The sequence below is a fragment of the Muntiacus reevesi genome, chromosome 3 (genome assembly GCF_963930625.1).
Source record: "Muntiacus reevesi chromosome 3, mMunRee1.1, whole genome shotgun sequence".
In the NCBI taxonomy this organism is placed as follows: Eukaryota; Metazoa; Chordata; class Mammalia; order Artiodactyla; family Cervidae; genus Muntiacus; species Muntiacus reevesi.
Window position 1 is genome coordinate 189,896,356 of NC_089251.1, and position 19,095 is coordinate 189,915,450.

Sequence of the window (19,095 nt, forward strand, 5' to 3'; positions counted from 1 at the left end):
CAGTTTTCTTCTATTACCAAGCCTCTTCCTCACCCTATCCCCTCCCACAACAAATCCGTGATGGACTTGGGCTCTAAGATTGCCTTGGTTTGTGTCCTTGCTCTGACACTTACCTGTCACTGTGACCTTAAGCAAATAGTTTAAGCCCTCTGTGCCTTATTTTTATCACCTGTAACAGAGGTAATAATAGTTCTTACTTCATAGGAACATTATGAGGATGAAATGAAACGAGCTGTACAGGGAAGGTGTATGGTAATAGCTGAGTGACGTTAAGCGATTAATTTTTCTCAGATTCTGATTTGTTACTTGTAAAATGCCTGTGAAGATCTTACCTACCTCATATTTTTACGGAGGTTAAATTAGAAAGTGCACTTAAGGTAAATCAGCATAGTGCCTAGTACCATCAACAAATGGACGCTCTTATGGTTTCTAACAATGACCATGTAAAATGTACCTGTACTGTGAATGCGTCTATAATCCCAGTGGAAATAAATAATTTCTTCCTCCATGCTCTGCTATTTGTTTTAATTTTAGTATGGCAATTATTTCTCTCTCTTTTGCACTCTTCTCTTTTCTATTCTCTTCCATATTGTTGTTACTTATTTATATCTTTCTCTCCCCCTACCCCTAGATATTAGATTGAGGACAGAGATTAAGGACTATATTTTACTAATCCCTATAATTGTTGTATAATACCATGCCATAATTTTCAAATTCACATAGTATGCTCTCATTCATGGGTAACTGAATGACTTTACTGATATTTTTATACTGGGCTTTTTTTTCTTTTAAATATATATTGTAAATTTTAATGATACTTAGCACAGATACAGTGAAAATATGGGAAAACTGTATAAATTGGAGCAATGTTTTGGAAGAAAGTATGGCAGCCCAAGTTCCCACAAATAGGATACTAGATAGAGTATATTGATACAGTGGAATAATGTGAAATATTATTAAAGCTATATTAATGGGTATCCATAAATATACATATTTACTGCTACTGAAAGATCTCTAAAATGTATCATAAACATTAAAAAGGTATAAAACTATGTAAATTGTGTGCTCTCTTTTGTGTAAAATTAAAATAAAGAGAGATGTGAATTTATGTAGATTTATGCTTTTTAAAATTAGGAAGTATAATAAGCAATTGTTCACTCGGAGAGGATGGTAGGGGAAAGACGGAAATGAAGCCTTTTGCTTTTTGTTTTGGACTTTTCAGCACTGTTTAAATGTTATAACCTCATACAAGCATTATTCCTTATTAAAGTGTTGATGAGAAGGGAGGTTAGGACCTACCCCTTTTTGGTTGTTTTATTTTTTTGTACTTCAGTGTGTGTTAAAAAAATGTATTGCAAAATTTCCCCCATATTAAGTGCTTGTCACACTCTATCCTAATAGTTGAGTGACATTCCCTCACATGATATAAATTATGATTTTTAACCCTTTTAGTTGAATATTAGCTCCGGACATGGAATAGCTGAAGCAGTAGTAAAATCTTGTCATTGATGACCCTTCTAGGAACACAGCTGGTCTTACGATACTCTCCAGGATGTTCTGAAGGGCTTACTGTGCAATTTTGGAATTAGAAATTTGGAAGAGCTGAAGTGCTCTGCACAATGGAGAAGACTTTTGAATCCCCAGCGGCAATGGCAGGAGGGAGACGGCGTGGAGGGGTTGGGGGTGGGCACAGAGAATATGAGAGAGAAATAAAATATAAGACTGTGGGCTCCAAGGACGTGACCTCCTCCCTCTGTGTGGATTTTTTCGGAGACTTGTGAAGAAGCCGAATTGTTGGAAAGAGAAACAAAGACAGCATACAAACACGGTAGCCCGAGGCCAATTACCCCGCAGAGCATAAACCTGGGAATTAACGGGAGCCACAGGGAAGACGGAGTTTCACCAGTCGGGGGACTGGGGATGGACTCACATGGAAGTAGCTGGCCTTCTCAGTGGCAGGGCTTTCCACCCCCTCTGCACAGCACACACCCCTCCTCTGAGGACCTCTGTGTTATTGGCATAATAAAATCTTGTGATTCATAGAACCGAATTGCCTCCTGAAGAGGATGTACACATCATGCTTTCACCAGATGTGGAGGTGTGGGTCTGATTCACCCCACCATCATGCACAGTGGGGATTACAGTTTTTACATCATTAGCAATTTAACAGCAAAAAGGTGCTCTCATTGTTTACATGATTCTGCATTCTGGAAAGGTTAACAGCTTTTTCATCTTCATCCCATTTCTTGGATAAAGTAGAAACCATCACACAGGACCTTCTTTATCATCTCACAATAACATAAACAGAGCATCACCAACTCAATGGACATGAGCTTGAGCAAACTCTGGGAGGTGGTGAAGGGCAGGGAAGCCTGGCGTGCTTTAGTCCATGGGGTCACAGAGTTGGACAAACTGAGCAACTGAACACCCACCACCCATACAGCACTTGGTAGGTGCCGGATATTTTTAAGCGCTCTTATAAAATGTTAACTCATTTGGAAATTCACAAATCTATGTTATAGGTAGCACTTTGCTTCCATGTCACTGATGAAGAAATTGAAGTTCAGAGAGCAGCATTTAATCAAACTTAGTGAGTGGAAGAAGCTGGATTTGAGCCCGTCTTCATAGTCTGACTCCTAAACATTGCACCATGCCGCCTCTTTCCCCTTCATCCTTCTACAAATCATTCTGCATCTTCATCCTTCCACTGCTTTGAAAATTGTCCAAGACCACCTCTCCCATTCTCCCTTGGATCACATCACTCTTCACCATCCAGGAAGTCTCATTCATTAGTTCTCTTCTGTCTTTTGCACCTTCAACCTCCCTTCAGCCCTGGTATTACTCATTTTAAAACACAAAAATAAAACAGTCACACTAAGGAGCCAGCAAACAACAGTAACTGGCAGGCCTGCGCTTCCTCCCAACTACCGGAGTTTTCTCTTTTAATCTTGTCTGAGGTTGACCTTGCACCCTCAGTTACTCCTCATCACGTTCCAATCTTGCTTCAGCCAGACCACTGAAACTATGTATGCCAAGTATAGCAGTAACATTAGTTTTTCCAAATCCAATGGCTCTTTCTTTCACTTAATTTATATTTGAAACAGTTAACAATCCCCCCTTGGGATATGCTATACTCTTGTCTCATTCTAACTCTTCCATCTCTTCTTAGTCTTCTTTGTTAGCAACTCTTCCTATGCCTAATCTCTAAAATTAACTTTCCTGAAAATGTAAACCTGTGATTTCTTTTCTTCTCAGTATACACACTGAGCCAGTCTTGTGGTTTTAAATATTGCCTCTCTGGTAATATCTCCCTAATTTGTCTTACCTGCCAGCTCCACTGGGATGTATACCATCCTAACTTAACCTCTGAGTTAACCTATCAAAATTGAATTTATTTTCTTCCCCAATCAGAGAACCTCTTCCTTATCCTCTACACCTATTATGTCTTATGAGGTTAGGGACCAACATTGTTTTGATCATTACTTGATACTTAGAATCTAGCGTGGCTGTTTATACACAGAGGGTGCTCAGAAGATACTTAATGAGGGAATGAATGAAAATTTTGTTTTGGTTTAAGATAATTCAGAAATCAAACTTCTTGATCTATAGACCTATAACTGATTAATAATGTACACCCAGAATGAGTGGGAAAAAACAATATATAAATGAATGATTTTGAAAATCAGAAAAAAACTTCATATATTTTCCTATACATGTGTCTTAGAGTTGAAAGGAAACATAATTCAAATCTCGTGTTCTACAGATGAGAAGATTAACGTAGTTTACTTGCCCAGTGTGACATCAGTTTTGACAGAACTGAACCAGAATCCTGCTGTCTTATCACTGTGTGGGATACTCCAAGATGTTTCAAAATTTGTACAAGTTCACTATGTTACATTTGGATGTGTGTATGTGTAAACACTCATACAATTAGTGTGTGTGTGCATGTATATAGGCTTCCCAGGTGGTGCTGCTGCTGCGGCTGCAAGTCACTTCAGTCGTGTCCGACTGTGCGACCCCATGGACTGCAGCCCACCAGGCTCCTCTGTCCATGGGATTTTGCAGGCAAGAATCCTGGAGTGGGGTGCCATTGCCTTCTCCGTAGGTGGTGCTAGTAGTAAAGAACTCACCTGCCAGGGTAGAAGACACAAGAGACATAGCTTTGATCCCTGGGTGGGGAAGATCCCCTGGAGTAGGAAACGGCAACCAGATCCAGCATTCTTGCCTGGAAAATTCCATGGACAGAGGAGCCTGGCTCGCTACAGTACCGGAGTCACAAAGAGTCACAAAGAGTCAGATATGACAGCACGCACACACACACACACACACACACACACACACACAAACACACATACACAAACATGCACACACACGCATGTACGCGCACGCACACACACAAATGCACTCACACACACACGTGCACACATGCATACACGCGCGTGCACACATGCGTGCACACACACAAGCATACACACGCGCGCACACACACACACACACACACACAAACACACATACACAAACATGCACACACACGCATGTACGCGCACGCACACACACAAATGCACTCACACACGCACGCGCACACATGCATACACGCGCGTGCACACATGCGTGCACACACACAAGCATACACACGCGCGTGCACACGCACAAGCACACACACACATGCACACACGCACACGCACACACACACACACACCACTCCCTCCAGCAGTAACCCCATAGGCTAGGAAAGTGCCTGGCCCATCATGGGTAGTCAATAGATTGTTGACTAAGTCTTCTATTTTTAGCGATGACTAAAGTAAACTCTTATCTTTCTTTGCTTCAAAAACATAGTCATCTATTTTTTTAAACAAACACTCCAGAATGCATAGTATGAAATGTATACATGAGATTATAGATTCAGTGAAACACTTGAAATTAGGCTTGTTTTTTAAAAATCTAGAACCTGTAGTTCTAAAAAGGGGGCGGTCACTTCTTTCAGGTTTTCTCTCTGGACCAGGTACTTGACACGCCCTCTCTTGTTTACTTCTGGCAGCCCAGCAGGACCATTTCACGTGTCAGGGGAGAGTAACTCCGCAAGATCAAGGGATTTATCTAGCCTTATCTAATAAACATCAGATGGGAATTAAATCCAAATCTGAAGCCATGGCATAAGTTTTTCCTCCTCTGATGAGCTATGTTTTCCAAACAGTGAGAAGTATTATTTTCCCAAGCACTAGACTACTGAGTTCAAAATAATTTTGTGTAGCACAAAGCAGAAGGGGGAGTAGAATTAAACTAATTTGTTTCTTCTGAAACTAAAATATACATAAACATATACATATAAAAAAACAGTCTTGTAACTAAATTCTAACTTATGTTTTAATGTTTTGATTCAACTTAATTAAAGATAATTTATATAAAATAAAATTCATTATCTTAAGTTTAGTTTTAATGAGTCTGACAAATGCATATGCCTTTTAGTCATCACCCAAATCAAAAAAATACATTTCTATCACACATAAAGTTTCACCACCTCTTAATTCCTGGCCCTAGGCAACCGCTGACATGCTTTCTGTCATTTTAGTTTTGCCTAGTATAAAATTTTATATAAATGACTTATAATCATATGTAGTTGGCTTTTATCACTCAGCAAAATGCTTTTATATGTTTTATATGTATATGTATATGTGTGTGTGTGTATATATATATATGTATATATATATATAGCAGTAATCAGTAGTTCACTTTTTAAAGGTAGGATATAATTTTTTTTGTCCAGTCTGACAATGTCTTTCTTTTAATTGGGAATGTTTAGGGTCCAATTAACATTTAATACAATTATTGATAGAGATGGATTTAGTATGCCAGCTTTTTGTTTTCTGTTGTTTTTTTTTCCTTCACTGTTATTTTCTCTCACTCTTCCTCCACTCCTGCCTGATTTTGGATTATTTCACTATTTTTTTCAGTATTCCATTTTGTCTACTGGTTTTTAAGATATCTTTTTGCATTTTTTTTAAGAAATTGATCTCAGAATTACTCTCTTTATCTATCAGCTTTCACAGTCTGTCTAAAACTAATATTATACTAACAATTTCATGCAGAATATAAAAGCCTTTTAACGATACAGACTGCTCACTCTCCCCTTGCCATCCTTATGTTAGAGGTAATCATTATATTGATACGGGTATACCTGGTGGCTCAGACAGTAAAGAATCTGCCTGCCAATGCAGGAGACCCAGGTTTGAGCCCTGTGTCAGGAAGATCCCCTGGAGAAGTGAATAGCAATCCACTCCAACATTCTTCCCTGGAGAATTCCATGGGCAGAGGAGCCTGGTGGGCTACAATCCATGGGGTCACAGAGTTGGACACAACTGACACACTATATTGATATACACTGAAAGTAATGCAGGAGAACATCATAATTTTGCTTTAAAAAGTCATATGTATTTTACAACACTCGGAGAAAATAGACCCATATTTATTCAGATTTTTATCATGTCTGATGTTTGATATGTGATCTGAAATAAAAATTTCCTTCTATCATGTCTGATGTTTGATATGTGATCTGAAATAAAAATTTCCTTCTATCACCATTTGCTTCAGCCTTGAGGACTTCTTTTAACATTTTTTTTTTATATCGCAGGGCTGTTGGCAACAAATTATTTTAGTTTTCCCTTATCTTGCCTTAATTCTGAGGAATATTTTTGCATATATAAAACTCTATGTTGATAAATTTTTTCCTTTCAGAACTTTAAAGATGTTGTTTTGCCTCAGTGTCAGGGAAAGGTTTGGGATGAAGTCCTTCTTGTTTCTTGAATAAACTTGTCCACAATTATATTAATTTTTGTAAATGTTTGACAGAATTTACCAGTGAAGCTATCTGGCCAAGAGTTTTTGTTGAAAATTTTTAAATTATTGTTTAATATCTTTAACAAACATAGAGCTATTTAAATTTCTATTTCTTCTTGAATTAAATCTGGTAATTTGTATCTTTCTTGGAGTTCATTCATTGTATCTAATTGTCAAATTTATTCCCCTAAGATTGTTCATAATATTCCCTTGTGATTTTTAAACTATCTATAGGATCTGTAGTGATTGTCTCTCTTTTATTACTGATTTTGGTAATTTTAATTTATCTTGTGATTTCTCTTATTTTCTCACTCAATCTAAGTAATTGCTTATAAATTTTATTGGTCTTTTTAAAGTACTAGCTTTCGTTTCATTAATTTTATTGTTTGAACCTTTTATTTCTTCACTGATATCTGCTCTTATTACTATTTCTTTGCTACTAATGTACTCGATTTAATTGACTCTAATTTCTTAGGATAAAAGCTTAGATGATCAATACTAAAACTTTTTTTCTGGTATGAGCTTTCAAAGTTATTTCTGTCTTTCTAAGCACTGCTTTAGCTGTACCATTTAAATCTTGTCTGTTTCATTTATATTTTAAAATTTTAGTTTAAATATAATTTAATTTTACTTGTGGTTTATCTTTGATCATGAGTTATTTGTGTATTGTTTATTTCCAAAAATTTGGAACTTTCAAGACATTTCTGTTACGAGTTTGTAATTTAATCTCATTACTGTTAGAGAACATATTGTGTATGCTTTTAAAAAAACTTTTTTATTGAGATATAAATTGCCGTATAACACTGTGTAAGCTTAAGGTGTACAACATGTTTATGCGATGAACATGTTGCAAAGCAATTACCACTATAGTGTTAGCTAACATACTATGCATGTTTTCAGTCTACTTAAACATATAGAAACTTCTATTATGCATTTATGCTCTAAAATTTTTTAGCATATCATGTATCTTAATGAGCATTTCTTGTATACTGGAAAAGAATGTATATTCTGCCTTTGGTTGATATAGTGTTTCTAAATACCATTTGATAATGATGTTTAGCTCCACTATATTCCTACTAGTTTTATCTCTGCTTAATCTATCAATTACTGAGATAAGAGTAGTAACGTTTCAACTTTCATGTGTTTTTATCTATTCGTCTTTCTATATCTGTCAATTTCGGCTTTATATATTTATATATATATAATATATAAAAATATATATTTTACTCTGTACATACACATCTGAGATCTGAACATATGTTTGATAACTTGTTCCTTTTATCATTTTGAAATATCCCTCTATCTTTGCTAATATTCTTTGTTCTGTGATGTATTTTTCTGGTATTAGTACTGTTTCTCCATCCTTCTCATGATTAGTGTCTGCAAGTTGTGTGTTTTTTTTTTTAATCTATCTGTATCTTTACATGTAAGTGTTTTCTTTTACAGGCAGTATGTAATTGACTCTTGCTTTCTATCCAGTATGACATTTTCTGCCTTTTAGTTGCAGTGCTTAGGTCATTTACATTTAATGTGGTCAACATATGATATTATTTATTTTTTTTGTTTTATCTGTTCTTTGCCTTTTTTACTCTTTTCCTGTCTTCCTTTGCATTTTCACTGTTCTGTTTTATCCATACCTTTGGCTTATTATCTCTGCCTCTTCATTTTATTTTGAAGTGGTTATTTATTAATTACTACATGCATCTTTATCTTTTTCATTATTCTTTCATATAATATTATACCACTTCACTTTTCACATAAGAAACTGAAAACAGTACACTTCCATTTTCCCTTCTGTCTATTATTTTCATACATTTAATTTTGCCTATTAGAAATGTCATAATACATTGTTATTATTTTTGCTTTGACTATAATTTAAGAGCATTGAAAATGAGGTCTTTTATATTTACTGGCATGTTTACAATTTCTATTTTTCTTCTTTCCTATATATATAAGTTTCTTTTGTTGTTAAATATTTTTTCTTCTTATGACCTAAGAAAACTTTGTGTGCCACCAAATCACAAAGATATTGCTATATGTATTTCTCTGAAAGCATTATGATTTTGATTTTTATAATCCATCTTGAGTTAATTTTTATATATGGTGTGATTTAGGTGGCTATTTAGTTTTAATTCTGCTTACATTTTTAAATTATAGAAATTCTACATGGTTCTTTCTTTAATCTGAAATATCATTTATTATAACTTTATCTTCTTTATTGATGTTTTCAAGCCTTTTCAAAATTTCTTTAGGCATAGTGAACATTGTTATTTTATATTGCATCCGATGATTCTAATATCTGAAGTTGTTGTGCATCTATTTCTGTTGTTTGTTTTTTCTGTTGGTTCTCAGTCACAGAGCTTCATTTCCTTGGTTTCCTCGTTATTATTTATTATGTGTTGGACATTACACTTGTAAAATCTTTGTGGAAATAATCTGAGACCTGTGATAAATCCTTCTTCCAGAGGATTTACATTTGCTTCGGTCAGACACTTGGGGGCAGTGCCAGACTAGGGCTGTTTTCAGCCACTTGAGTGATTTGAATTTGAGGTTTAAGTCTACTTTACTTTTGTTTATTTTAATTTCTGGCTCACCGTTACCTTGTGACGTAGCCCTTTGGAGTGCCAGTTTATTGTAGGTAGAACACCTTTCGTGGATGAGTTATAGGTTTTTATTTCCTTTTCCCTCACCCTATGAGTTGTCAAAACCAAGCTTCTACTTTTCAAGAATCAGAAAATGATCTGAAGGCCAGTCACTTCTGAGTCAATGGGATTAATCTTGGTTCTTAGTTTCTTTCAGTTTGAGTCTAGAAATTTTTTTAATCTCTCGTTATGTCTTCTATGCTTTTAGGAAATTTTTTTTTTTTAACATTTTATCCAGACTCTTTAGTTATTTCCATCAGGGGTTGATCCAGGTTCATCTGAATACTGCATTCTGTGATTGCTATCTGGCAAAAATTTTCCTCCCAACGATTAACCACTTAATCCATAACATTTTTTGAAAATGTATCCTTTCCACACAAGTTTCAAACTTGTCACATTTATGTTTTACTCAACAAACACTTTGGTCTATTTCTGACGCTTTTCTCTGTTCCATTCATTTCTCATTATTCCCAGTGGAGACCATAGAATGGTGTCTTCCTATCCCGACTTCCTTTATTGGCCTTCTTTAACTAATAGACTACATTTTTCAGGTGATAGAAAAGCATTTGCCTCAAAAGTTGGCCTAAGACACTCTCATGTATTCCTCATGGGAATGCGAAATAGTACAAAACAAAAAAAAAAAAACCTTACACATTTCTGCTTTGATGCAGAAATATACTTCTTGGAGCTTACCCCAAAGATACACCTCAAAAAATCAAAAATTTATATGTACAGTATTAATTTGCAATATTGTTTATAACTGGAAAGTATTAAAATGACCTAAATGATCACGTAGGGAAAGTGGTTGAATAAACTATCATACATCCCACAATGGAGAACTGTGAAGCTGTAAAGAAGAGTGAGGAAGATCCCTATGAAGCTGTGTAAATTTCTGTGAAACATAGTTAAATGAAAAATGCAAAGTAAAAAAGAGTTTGTATAGTATATTACCTTTTGTATAAGAAGAGAAATAAAAACATATACATATATATGTTTATTTTTCTGAAGAGAAACACTGAAAGAATAAACCATAAACTTATAAAACTGGTTTTCTTTAGAGGTTGATAGAAATAAACTATTTAATATTTTAAATTTTCAAAATGTAAAATTAAAAGGACAAAAAAGCAAATCACCAACTAGTATGTAAATGAAATGAATAAACCTAAATGTAAATCAAAATAATAAAAAACAGAAAAAAAAACATAATTCAAGTAACTTTGAACTCAGTACTACTCTATACATCTTCAATAGGACATAGTCTATCAAAAAAAAGGACTGTAAAGAATTTTTGAATTTACTCAGTAACTAGTTTGTTGCTGTTAGTGGCATCAGTGTGGTAATTATAAAACTACATTGTATGTATTTATAAGGTAAAGCAAATGAGTGGAACACTAGGGTTCTCATTGTGGGAGAAGGGACTATAAAAAATTACATTGGGGAAGGGGAGAAGCAGGATAAGTACATAGGCCTGGAGTATTTCCCCATAGATTACTTATTAATTACAAAGTAGAGGAATAGTAACTTTATATGGAGAAACTGGTAGATACCACTTAGATTAAAGTCTCCATCACCAATATTGGGAGAAACTGATACCACGTGCCTTGTGATATAAAGCAGTGGAAAGAACATAATTTCTGTGATATTTCATTCAAGAATGCCTAATCTTCACCTAATAATAAGGAAACATCAGACATACTCACACTGAGGAACAATGTATAAAACAACTACTGTGTATTGTTCACAAATATCAATGTTGTAAAATATAAAAGAGACAGAAAGTCTGCTCCAGATTAAAGACTAAAGAGACATGATAATTAAATGCCATTCATGAGCCTATATCAGATCCTAGGTAAGGGAAAAAATGTGAACTATTTAAATATTGACCATATATTACAGTCACCAAATTTATTCCTGTTAAATTTTTCCTATTTTGTAAATGAACTGTACCCATGACCACAGAAGATATTGTTCCTGTTTATAAATTATGCAAATTTTAATATTTGGGGATAAAGGGATGTGACATCTGCATCTTACACTCAAATGGTTTCAAACATAATAATAAACATAATATATGTGTATATTCATATAATGTGAAAACAGTATATGTGTATATTCATATGATTCACACACATATCTACAAAAGTAGATGTGAGAAAATCCTAACAATGGAAAGCTGAGGTGTTTAGAACGTAGCCATAGGAATCTGCGGGTTTGGTATGGCAGTTAGATTTAGGCTTTGAATTTTTAGCTTATGAAGAAAATGCCCTGCTGCTTCCATGTACTTTGTTAGCATACCATCTAGGGGATGATCATGAAGAACCCAAAGGAGGCACACCTCTGGCTAGTATACAAAAACATGGTGGAGAAACTACTTAGAGAGACTGGTGAAGGGGCTTATGATTGGGAAAAAACACATTCAATCTTCAAGGAGATAGAATTTCAAAACTCATCAAATGTGCAATTATTAAAAATCTTCCAATTCAAAGGGTTGAAGAAATGAAAACTCATAAAATGGTGAATTGGTATAATCATTTTGGAAATTAAATTGGTTATTGTATCATATATATCATCCAGAGTCCAAACAGGATACAGAAACCACACAGTTATTTGAAGAGTGAAAGTTTAATATAAAGAATTGTTACTCCAATCCTGTTAGACTGAAAACGGGATTGGTAATAAGAAGTAACTCTAAAGAACACGGGGGCAGAGCAGATGTAAGAAGCAGCCACTAGCTTTGGGGCTGAAACAGAAACCCAAGGAAGAGCTCTCATCCCTCAAAGCTGAGATCTGGACGGTGTTGGAGCAGGTTGACTCGGAAGAGAATTCATGAGATGCCATACCAGTGGAGGGGCTTCCCCCGGGGCTCAGCAGTAAAGAATCTGCCTGCAATGCAGGAGCTGCAGGAGACGTGGGTTTGATCGCTGGGTGGAGAAGATGCCCCGGAGAAGGGCATAGCAACCCACTCCAGTATTCTTGTCTGGAGAATTCCATGGACAGAGGAGCCTGGCGGGCTACAGTCCATGGGGGCCCAAAGAGTCGGACACGACTGAAGCGACTGAGTATGCACACACACACACCAGAGGAACTTGCTGGAAACGCGCCCTTTGGAATTTGCCAGAAATCCACCCTTGGGCGTGCTGAGGAGAGCTGTTCACAAGAAGTGTCTCACCTGAGGCACTCTGCAGCGGAACCATCTGAGGGGTTCTCCAGGGGCAGCTGCTGGCCACCACGTGCTGCTGGCGGCAATGTATCGGAAGGGTCTGGTGCTGAGCAGCTCTGCATGTTGCAGAAGGCATGAGCTGCGAAAGTTGTCCATGCTTTAGGGACTGGTCCCCACCTTAGCAGCTCCTGCGGTGCCTCTCCATCCTCCTCCTCTGGTGTTACTTAACACTCTACCAATTGGAGTAAGAAAGGTTCAGTTCAGTCCACTTCAGTCACTCAGTTGTGTCTGACTCTTTGGGACCCCATGAACTGCAGCACGCCAGGCCTCTCTGTCCATCACCAACTGCTGGAGTCTACCCAAACCCATGTCCATTGAGTCGGTGATGCCATCCAACCATCTAATCCTCTGTCGTCCCCTTCTCCTCCTGCCCTCAATCTTTCCCAGCATCAGGGTCTTTTCAAATGAGTCAGCTCTCCGCAACAGGTGGCCAAAGTATTGGAGTTTCAGCTTCAACATCAGTCCTTCCAATGAACACCCAGGACTGATCTTCTTTAGGATGGACTGGTTGGATCTCCTTGCAGTCCAAGGGACTCTCAAGAGTCTTCTCCAACACCACAGTTCAAAAGCATCAATTCTTCGGTGCTCAGTTTTCTTTATAGTCCAATTCTCACATCCACACATGACCACTGGAAAAACCATAGCCTTGACTAGACGGACCTTTGTTGACAAAGTGATGCCTCTCCTTTTTAATATGCTATCTAGGTTGGTCATAACTTTCCTATCAGTATTTAAAGAACCTGGTTCTATTTGGATGGAACTGGCAAAAAAAGATGAATTTGGAGTTACATGGTAATAAAGGAACTGACAAGGCTATACCTAGAAACGTTTCATATGTGCATATCACACTATTAGGAAACAATTCTGCAGCAAGGAATGATCTCCTCTGCTTCCTGAGTGTCGTTAGCAGGAACCAGAGGACTGTCTCTTCAGAGCCCCACTGTAGGAGAAACTAACATGGTAAGTCCTTTAGATCACTTCACCCAAGAGCTAAATTCCTGGGAGAGAATAGCCCAGCTCAGGTCGGGTCCCTGCTCTTTGGTCAGGGTATCATGATATTCATGGTGCCACTAAAATGGGAATAGATGGGCCAAGAGCAAGTTCCCCCCAACTATGGGGGGAATTCTGGGTAGTGAAAACAGCTCCTTCTAGGGCAGAGGCTGGCAAACTATAGCCTACGTGCCATATCTGGTTTGTCACATACTTTTGTATGGTCTGTGAACTAAGAATGGTTTCCATATTTTTAAATGGCTGGGAAAAAAACCCAGAAGAATGACAGTATTTTGTGACATTTGAAAATTATAAGCATTCAAATTTTAGTGTCCATTAGTCCAAGCATACTTCATTTTACTTAGTTCTACTTTATTGCATTTCACAGATACTGTATTTTTTTTTTTAATGAAGGTATGTAGCAACCCTGCATTATAAGATGACGGTTAACACTTTTTAGCAATAAAGCATTTTTTAATTAAGGTGTTAGGATTTTTTTTTTTAAACACAGTGCTATCGCTCACTTAACAGACTACGGTATAGTATAAATGTAACTTTTATATGTACTGGGAGACCAAAAATTTTGTGACTCACTTTATTGAGATATTTGCTTTATGGCAGTGGTCTGGATGGTCTGTAACCAAACCTGCAAGATCTCTGAGATAAACCTGTTAGGTTTTATTGGAACATAGGGGCGTTTCTTTAAGCATTGTGTGTGGCTTTATGCTTTCATGCTACAATGGCAGAGTGGTGTAGCTGTGACAGCCACTGTATGGCCCCCCAGGCCTTAAATATTTAAAAGTTGGGTGTTCATAGAATTTCCACACCTTACTCTAGAGTCTCCCTGGTCAAAGTATGATATGAAAACTAGTATGCATACTATCAGGCCTCACTCCGGATCCACTGAGTCTAAATCCACACCCTTACAGGATCCCCAGGTGATACAAAGACATGCTGAAATTAGAGAAGCACTGCCTTGGAAAAGATACATTTGATCCTGGGGTAAGATCTGCTTTGTTACTGTGCTTTCTTATCACTAACCAGTATATTTGAGGCATTGTGATTCATACTCATTTTAAATTTTTTATTTATATTTAGTTGGAGGATAATTGCTTTACAATATTGTGTTGGTTCCTGCCATGCATCAACATGAATCAGCCATAGGTATACATATGTACCCTCTCTCTTAAACCTCCAACCTCCTTCACACCTCCCACCCCATCCCATCACTCTAGCTTGTCACAGAGCACAGGGTTTGAGATCCTTGTGTCAAACAGCAAACTCCCACTGGCCACCTATTTTACATATGGTAATTATGTGTTTTAATGCTGCTCTCTCAATTTTCTCACCCTCTCCTTCCCCCACTGTGTCCCCTAGTCTGTTCTTTTTATCTGTGTCTTCATTGCTGCCCTGCAAACATTTCTCCAAAGAAGACATGCAGATGGCTAATAAACACATGAAAAGATGCTCAACACAGCTCATTATTAGAGAAATGCAAATGAAAACTACAAGGAGGTATCGTTTCACATCAATCAAACTAGCCATCATCAAAAAATCTACAAAGAATTATTGCTGGAGCAAAGGGAACTCTCTTGCACTGTTGTGAATGTCAATTGATACGGCCACTATAGAGAACAGTATGGAGATACCTTAAAAAACTAGGACTAAAACTACCACAGTCATTGTTAGTTAGGTTCTTTTCTGTTTTCAAATGCCACAAATATGTTAAATCTACCTTAGATAATAGAGGTTTTATTGTAAGAATACCCAGGAAGGAAGGAATAGCAAAATAATAGTCCACCTAGCCTCACGGAGATCTGCGGGAGGCAGTTTCTAGAGTAAAAATTCCAGTGGTCATCCTAGTGATCACCAGAAGCTCTGGTGATCGAAAAGCTGTCGCAGATTGCCATTGTGCTTAAGCCTCAACCACTCCATCTCCCTCTCTACCTCTGGGTTTCTGCTTACTCAGAATTTCTACAATCTCTTGCTCTTGGCCATCTGTAATGATCCTAAAAGATGATCCTGTGAAAGTGCTGTGCTCAGTATGCCAGCAAATTTGGAAAACTCGGCAGTGGCCACAGGACTGGGAAAAGTCAGTTTTCATTCCAATCCCAAAGAAGGGCAATGACAAAGAATGTTCAAACGACCGCACAATTGCACTCATTTCACATGTTAGCAAAGTAATCCTCAAAATTCTCCACGCCAGGCTTCAACAATATGTGAACCATGAGTTTCCAGATGTTCAAACTGGGTTTAGAAAAGGCAGAGGAGCCAGAGATCAAACTGCCCATATACACTGGGTCATCAAAAAAGCAAGAGAGTTCCAGAAAAAATCTATTTCTGCTTTATTGACTATGCCAAAACCTTTGACTGTGTGGATCACAACAAACTGTGGAAAATTCTGAAAGAGATGGGAATACCAGACCACCTTACCTGCCTCTTGAGAAACCTGTATGCAGGTCAAGAAGCAACAGTTATAACCATGCATGAAACAAAAGACTGGTTCAAAATTGGGAAAGGAGTATGTCAAGACTGAATATTGTCACCCTGCTTGTGTAACTTAAATGCAAAGTACATCATGAGAAATGCTGGACTGGAGGAAGCATGAGCTGGAATCAAGATTGCCGGGAGAAATATCAATAACCTCAGATATGCAGATGACACCACCCTTATGGCAGAAAGTGAAGAAGAACTGAAGAGCCTCTTGATGAAAGTGAAAGAAGAGGATGAAAAACCTGGCTTAAAACATGACATTCAAAAAACGAAGATCATGGCATCTGGTCCCATCACTTCACAGCAAATAGATGGGGAAACAATGGAAACAGTGAGAGACTTTATTTTCTTGGGCTCCAAAATCACTGCAGATCATAACTGCAGTTATGAAATTAAAAGATGCTTGCTCCTTGGAGGAACAGCTATGATCAACCTAGACAGCATATTAAAAATCAGAGACATTACTTTGCTAACAAAGGTCCATCTATGGTTTTTCCAGTAATCATGTATGGATGTGAGAATTGTGCCATAAAGAAAGCTGAGCGCCAAAGAATGGATGCTTTTGAACTGTGGTGTTGGAAGAGACTCTTTCGAGTCCCCTGGACTGCAAGGAGATCAAACCGGTCAATCCTAAAGGAGATCGGTCCTGAATATTCATTGGAAAGCCTGATGCTGAAGCTGAAGCTCCAACACTTTGGCCACCTGATGCGAAGAACTGACTCATTAGAAAATATCCTGATGCTGGGAAAGATTGAAGGCGGGAAAAGAAGGGGACAATAAAGGGTGAGATAGTTGGATGGCATCACCGACTCAATGAACATGAGTTTGAGCAAGCTCGGGAAGATGGTGAGGGAAAAGGAAGCCTGGCGTGCTGCAGTCCATGGGGTCACAAAGAGAGGGGACACAACTGAGTGAGTGAACAAAGAAGAATCCTAGAGGAGTCCAGGTATTTTCAGTCAGAGAATAGAACTGGATAGAAAAAGTGTGTATTATAAAATAAAAAGAATAAAAGTACTCAGTTCAGTTCAATCACTCAATGAAATGAAAAAATGAAATTTTACCCCTCAGTACTGATAGTATGAAAGAAAGTGAAACTGTTAATAGCTCTGTCTTGTCTGATGCTTTGTGACCCCATGGACTGTAGCCCACCAGGCTCCTCTATCCGTAGAATCCTATAGGCAAGAATACTGGAGTGAGTTGCTGTGTTCTTCTCCAGATCTTCCTGACTAAGGAAGGTCTCCTGCATTGCAGGAAGATTCTTTGCCATCTGGGCCACCAGGGAAGCTACTCACAATATGTCATCAGTTAAATACTCTATGACTTTGAACTCTTCTCTGAATCTTCTTTCTCTCGCTATAGCCTGACTCTCGCTTGAGGACTCAGCTTACCCTGAAATCCTGACAAGTGATGATTGCTTCTTTTCCTATATTTCACAAACTGCCTGGCCTTGAGGTAGAATGAAAGTCCACATCCTTGCTTCCTATTGCCATTTCTGGGGGGAAAAACCCACTTCTTAAATATGCAAAAATACCCCCAGAAGCCTGTTTTGGAGGAGACATATGCCATCTGACTCAGGGTTACAATACAGTGTTGTGTAGCCAGAACCTGCATAAGGTGGGAGGGTGATGGCCAGGGCCAAGGGAAGGGCGGCATTTTTAATTTACACAGAGACAGACCATCTGCTAAGCCAAGCTTAGGCAAAGCTGCATTTATCAACAGGGTGACTTCCTAATTTCTGTGAATGCACCCACTGTATGGACTAGCAACCACCCTGAGAGACCACTTCATCTCATTATTGTAGTTATCTATAGTATTTCCTTCATTCACTGTAAGTTTTATCCCTGAGTTATCACCTTCCTCTCTACCACTACCTTAGTCATCATCATCTTCCTATATCAATACCCATACAGGAACAAATTACCCATAATGTAACTGCTTCCAAAATTCCAGTGTCAGGTATATTGTTGTTAAACCACTCCCTGATACCTTTCCAGATCACACCCTACAGTATGTCTATTTCAGCAATTCTTCAAGTCCACCAAAAATCTCTCTTCAGCATCCACACCTTGGATAAAGTCTATATAGGCTGATGGCACTTTATATCTCAAAATATTCAAATATTATCCCAATATAATTTTGCAATGTTATTCCATCTCTTTAATCTCTTTACTCCCTAAGATGTCTACTTCATGCCTATCTTCTGTTTCTTAAACTCAAAACTATCTTCCCCATTCTCATTCTTAACCTATGACTTTGCTTTATATTTAATCAAGCAAGGATGTCCTCATTATCCCTTCACCCATGTTTCAAGGAGAGTTGATGGTTTGAGATTTTACCCTACTTATAAGCTGACAACTTAGCTTGCCACAGAGCCTTGAATGCCAATAGGAGACACGTGACCCCTGGGTAGGAGACAAAGACTTTATCACTCAGAGCATGGCAGACAACACATGCGTCAGTTCCCTTTGTCCCGCGCCCCTCACAGGTGAGCCCAGATAGATGCTTATGCATGCTATCAGTTGTGTTATGGGAGAGGAATCCTCGGACTACAGACCCATATCTTTTATAATAGGTAGCAAGTTAGCGTACCTTTTTCTCCAGAGAGAGACAAAATCATAGTTTTCCAAAACTGTTTATTATACCAACATTCTTGAAAAGATAATTGGAAGCAAAAGAGTCAGTGCCTCTGTTTTCAAAATGTGCAAAACCACGCGCAACTCATGAATTGTCTCCCAATATTACTTGGTTCTGGACCACAGTCATTTTTCTATCTAAGTCTCCGATCAAACTCTCCTTGTATAGAGGAAATCCCGTCTCTTTTGCCTACTCCTTGATATCTCTCTTTCAATTTCTTTTCTCTACTAGATCATTCATATCATCAACCATAACTAAACACTGTAGTAATTCCTATAATTT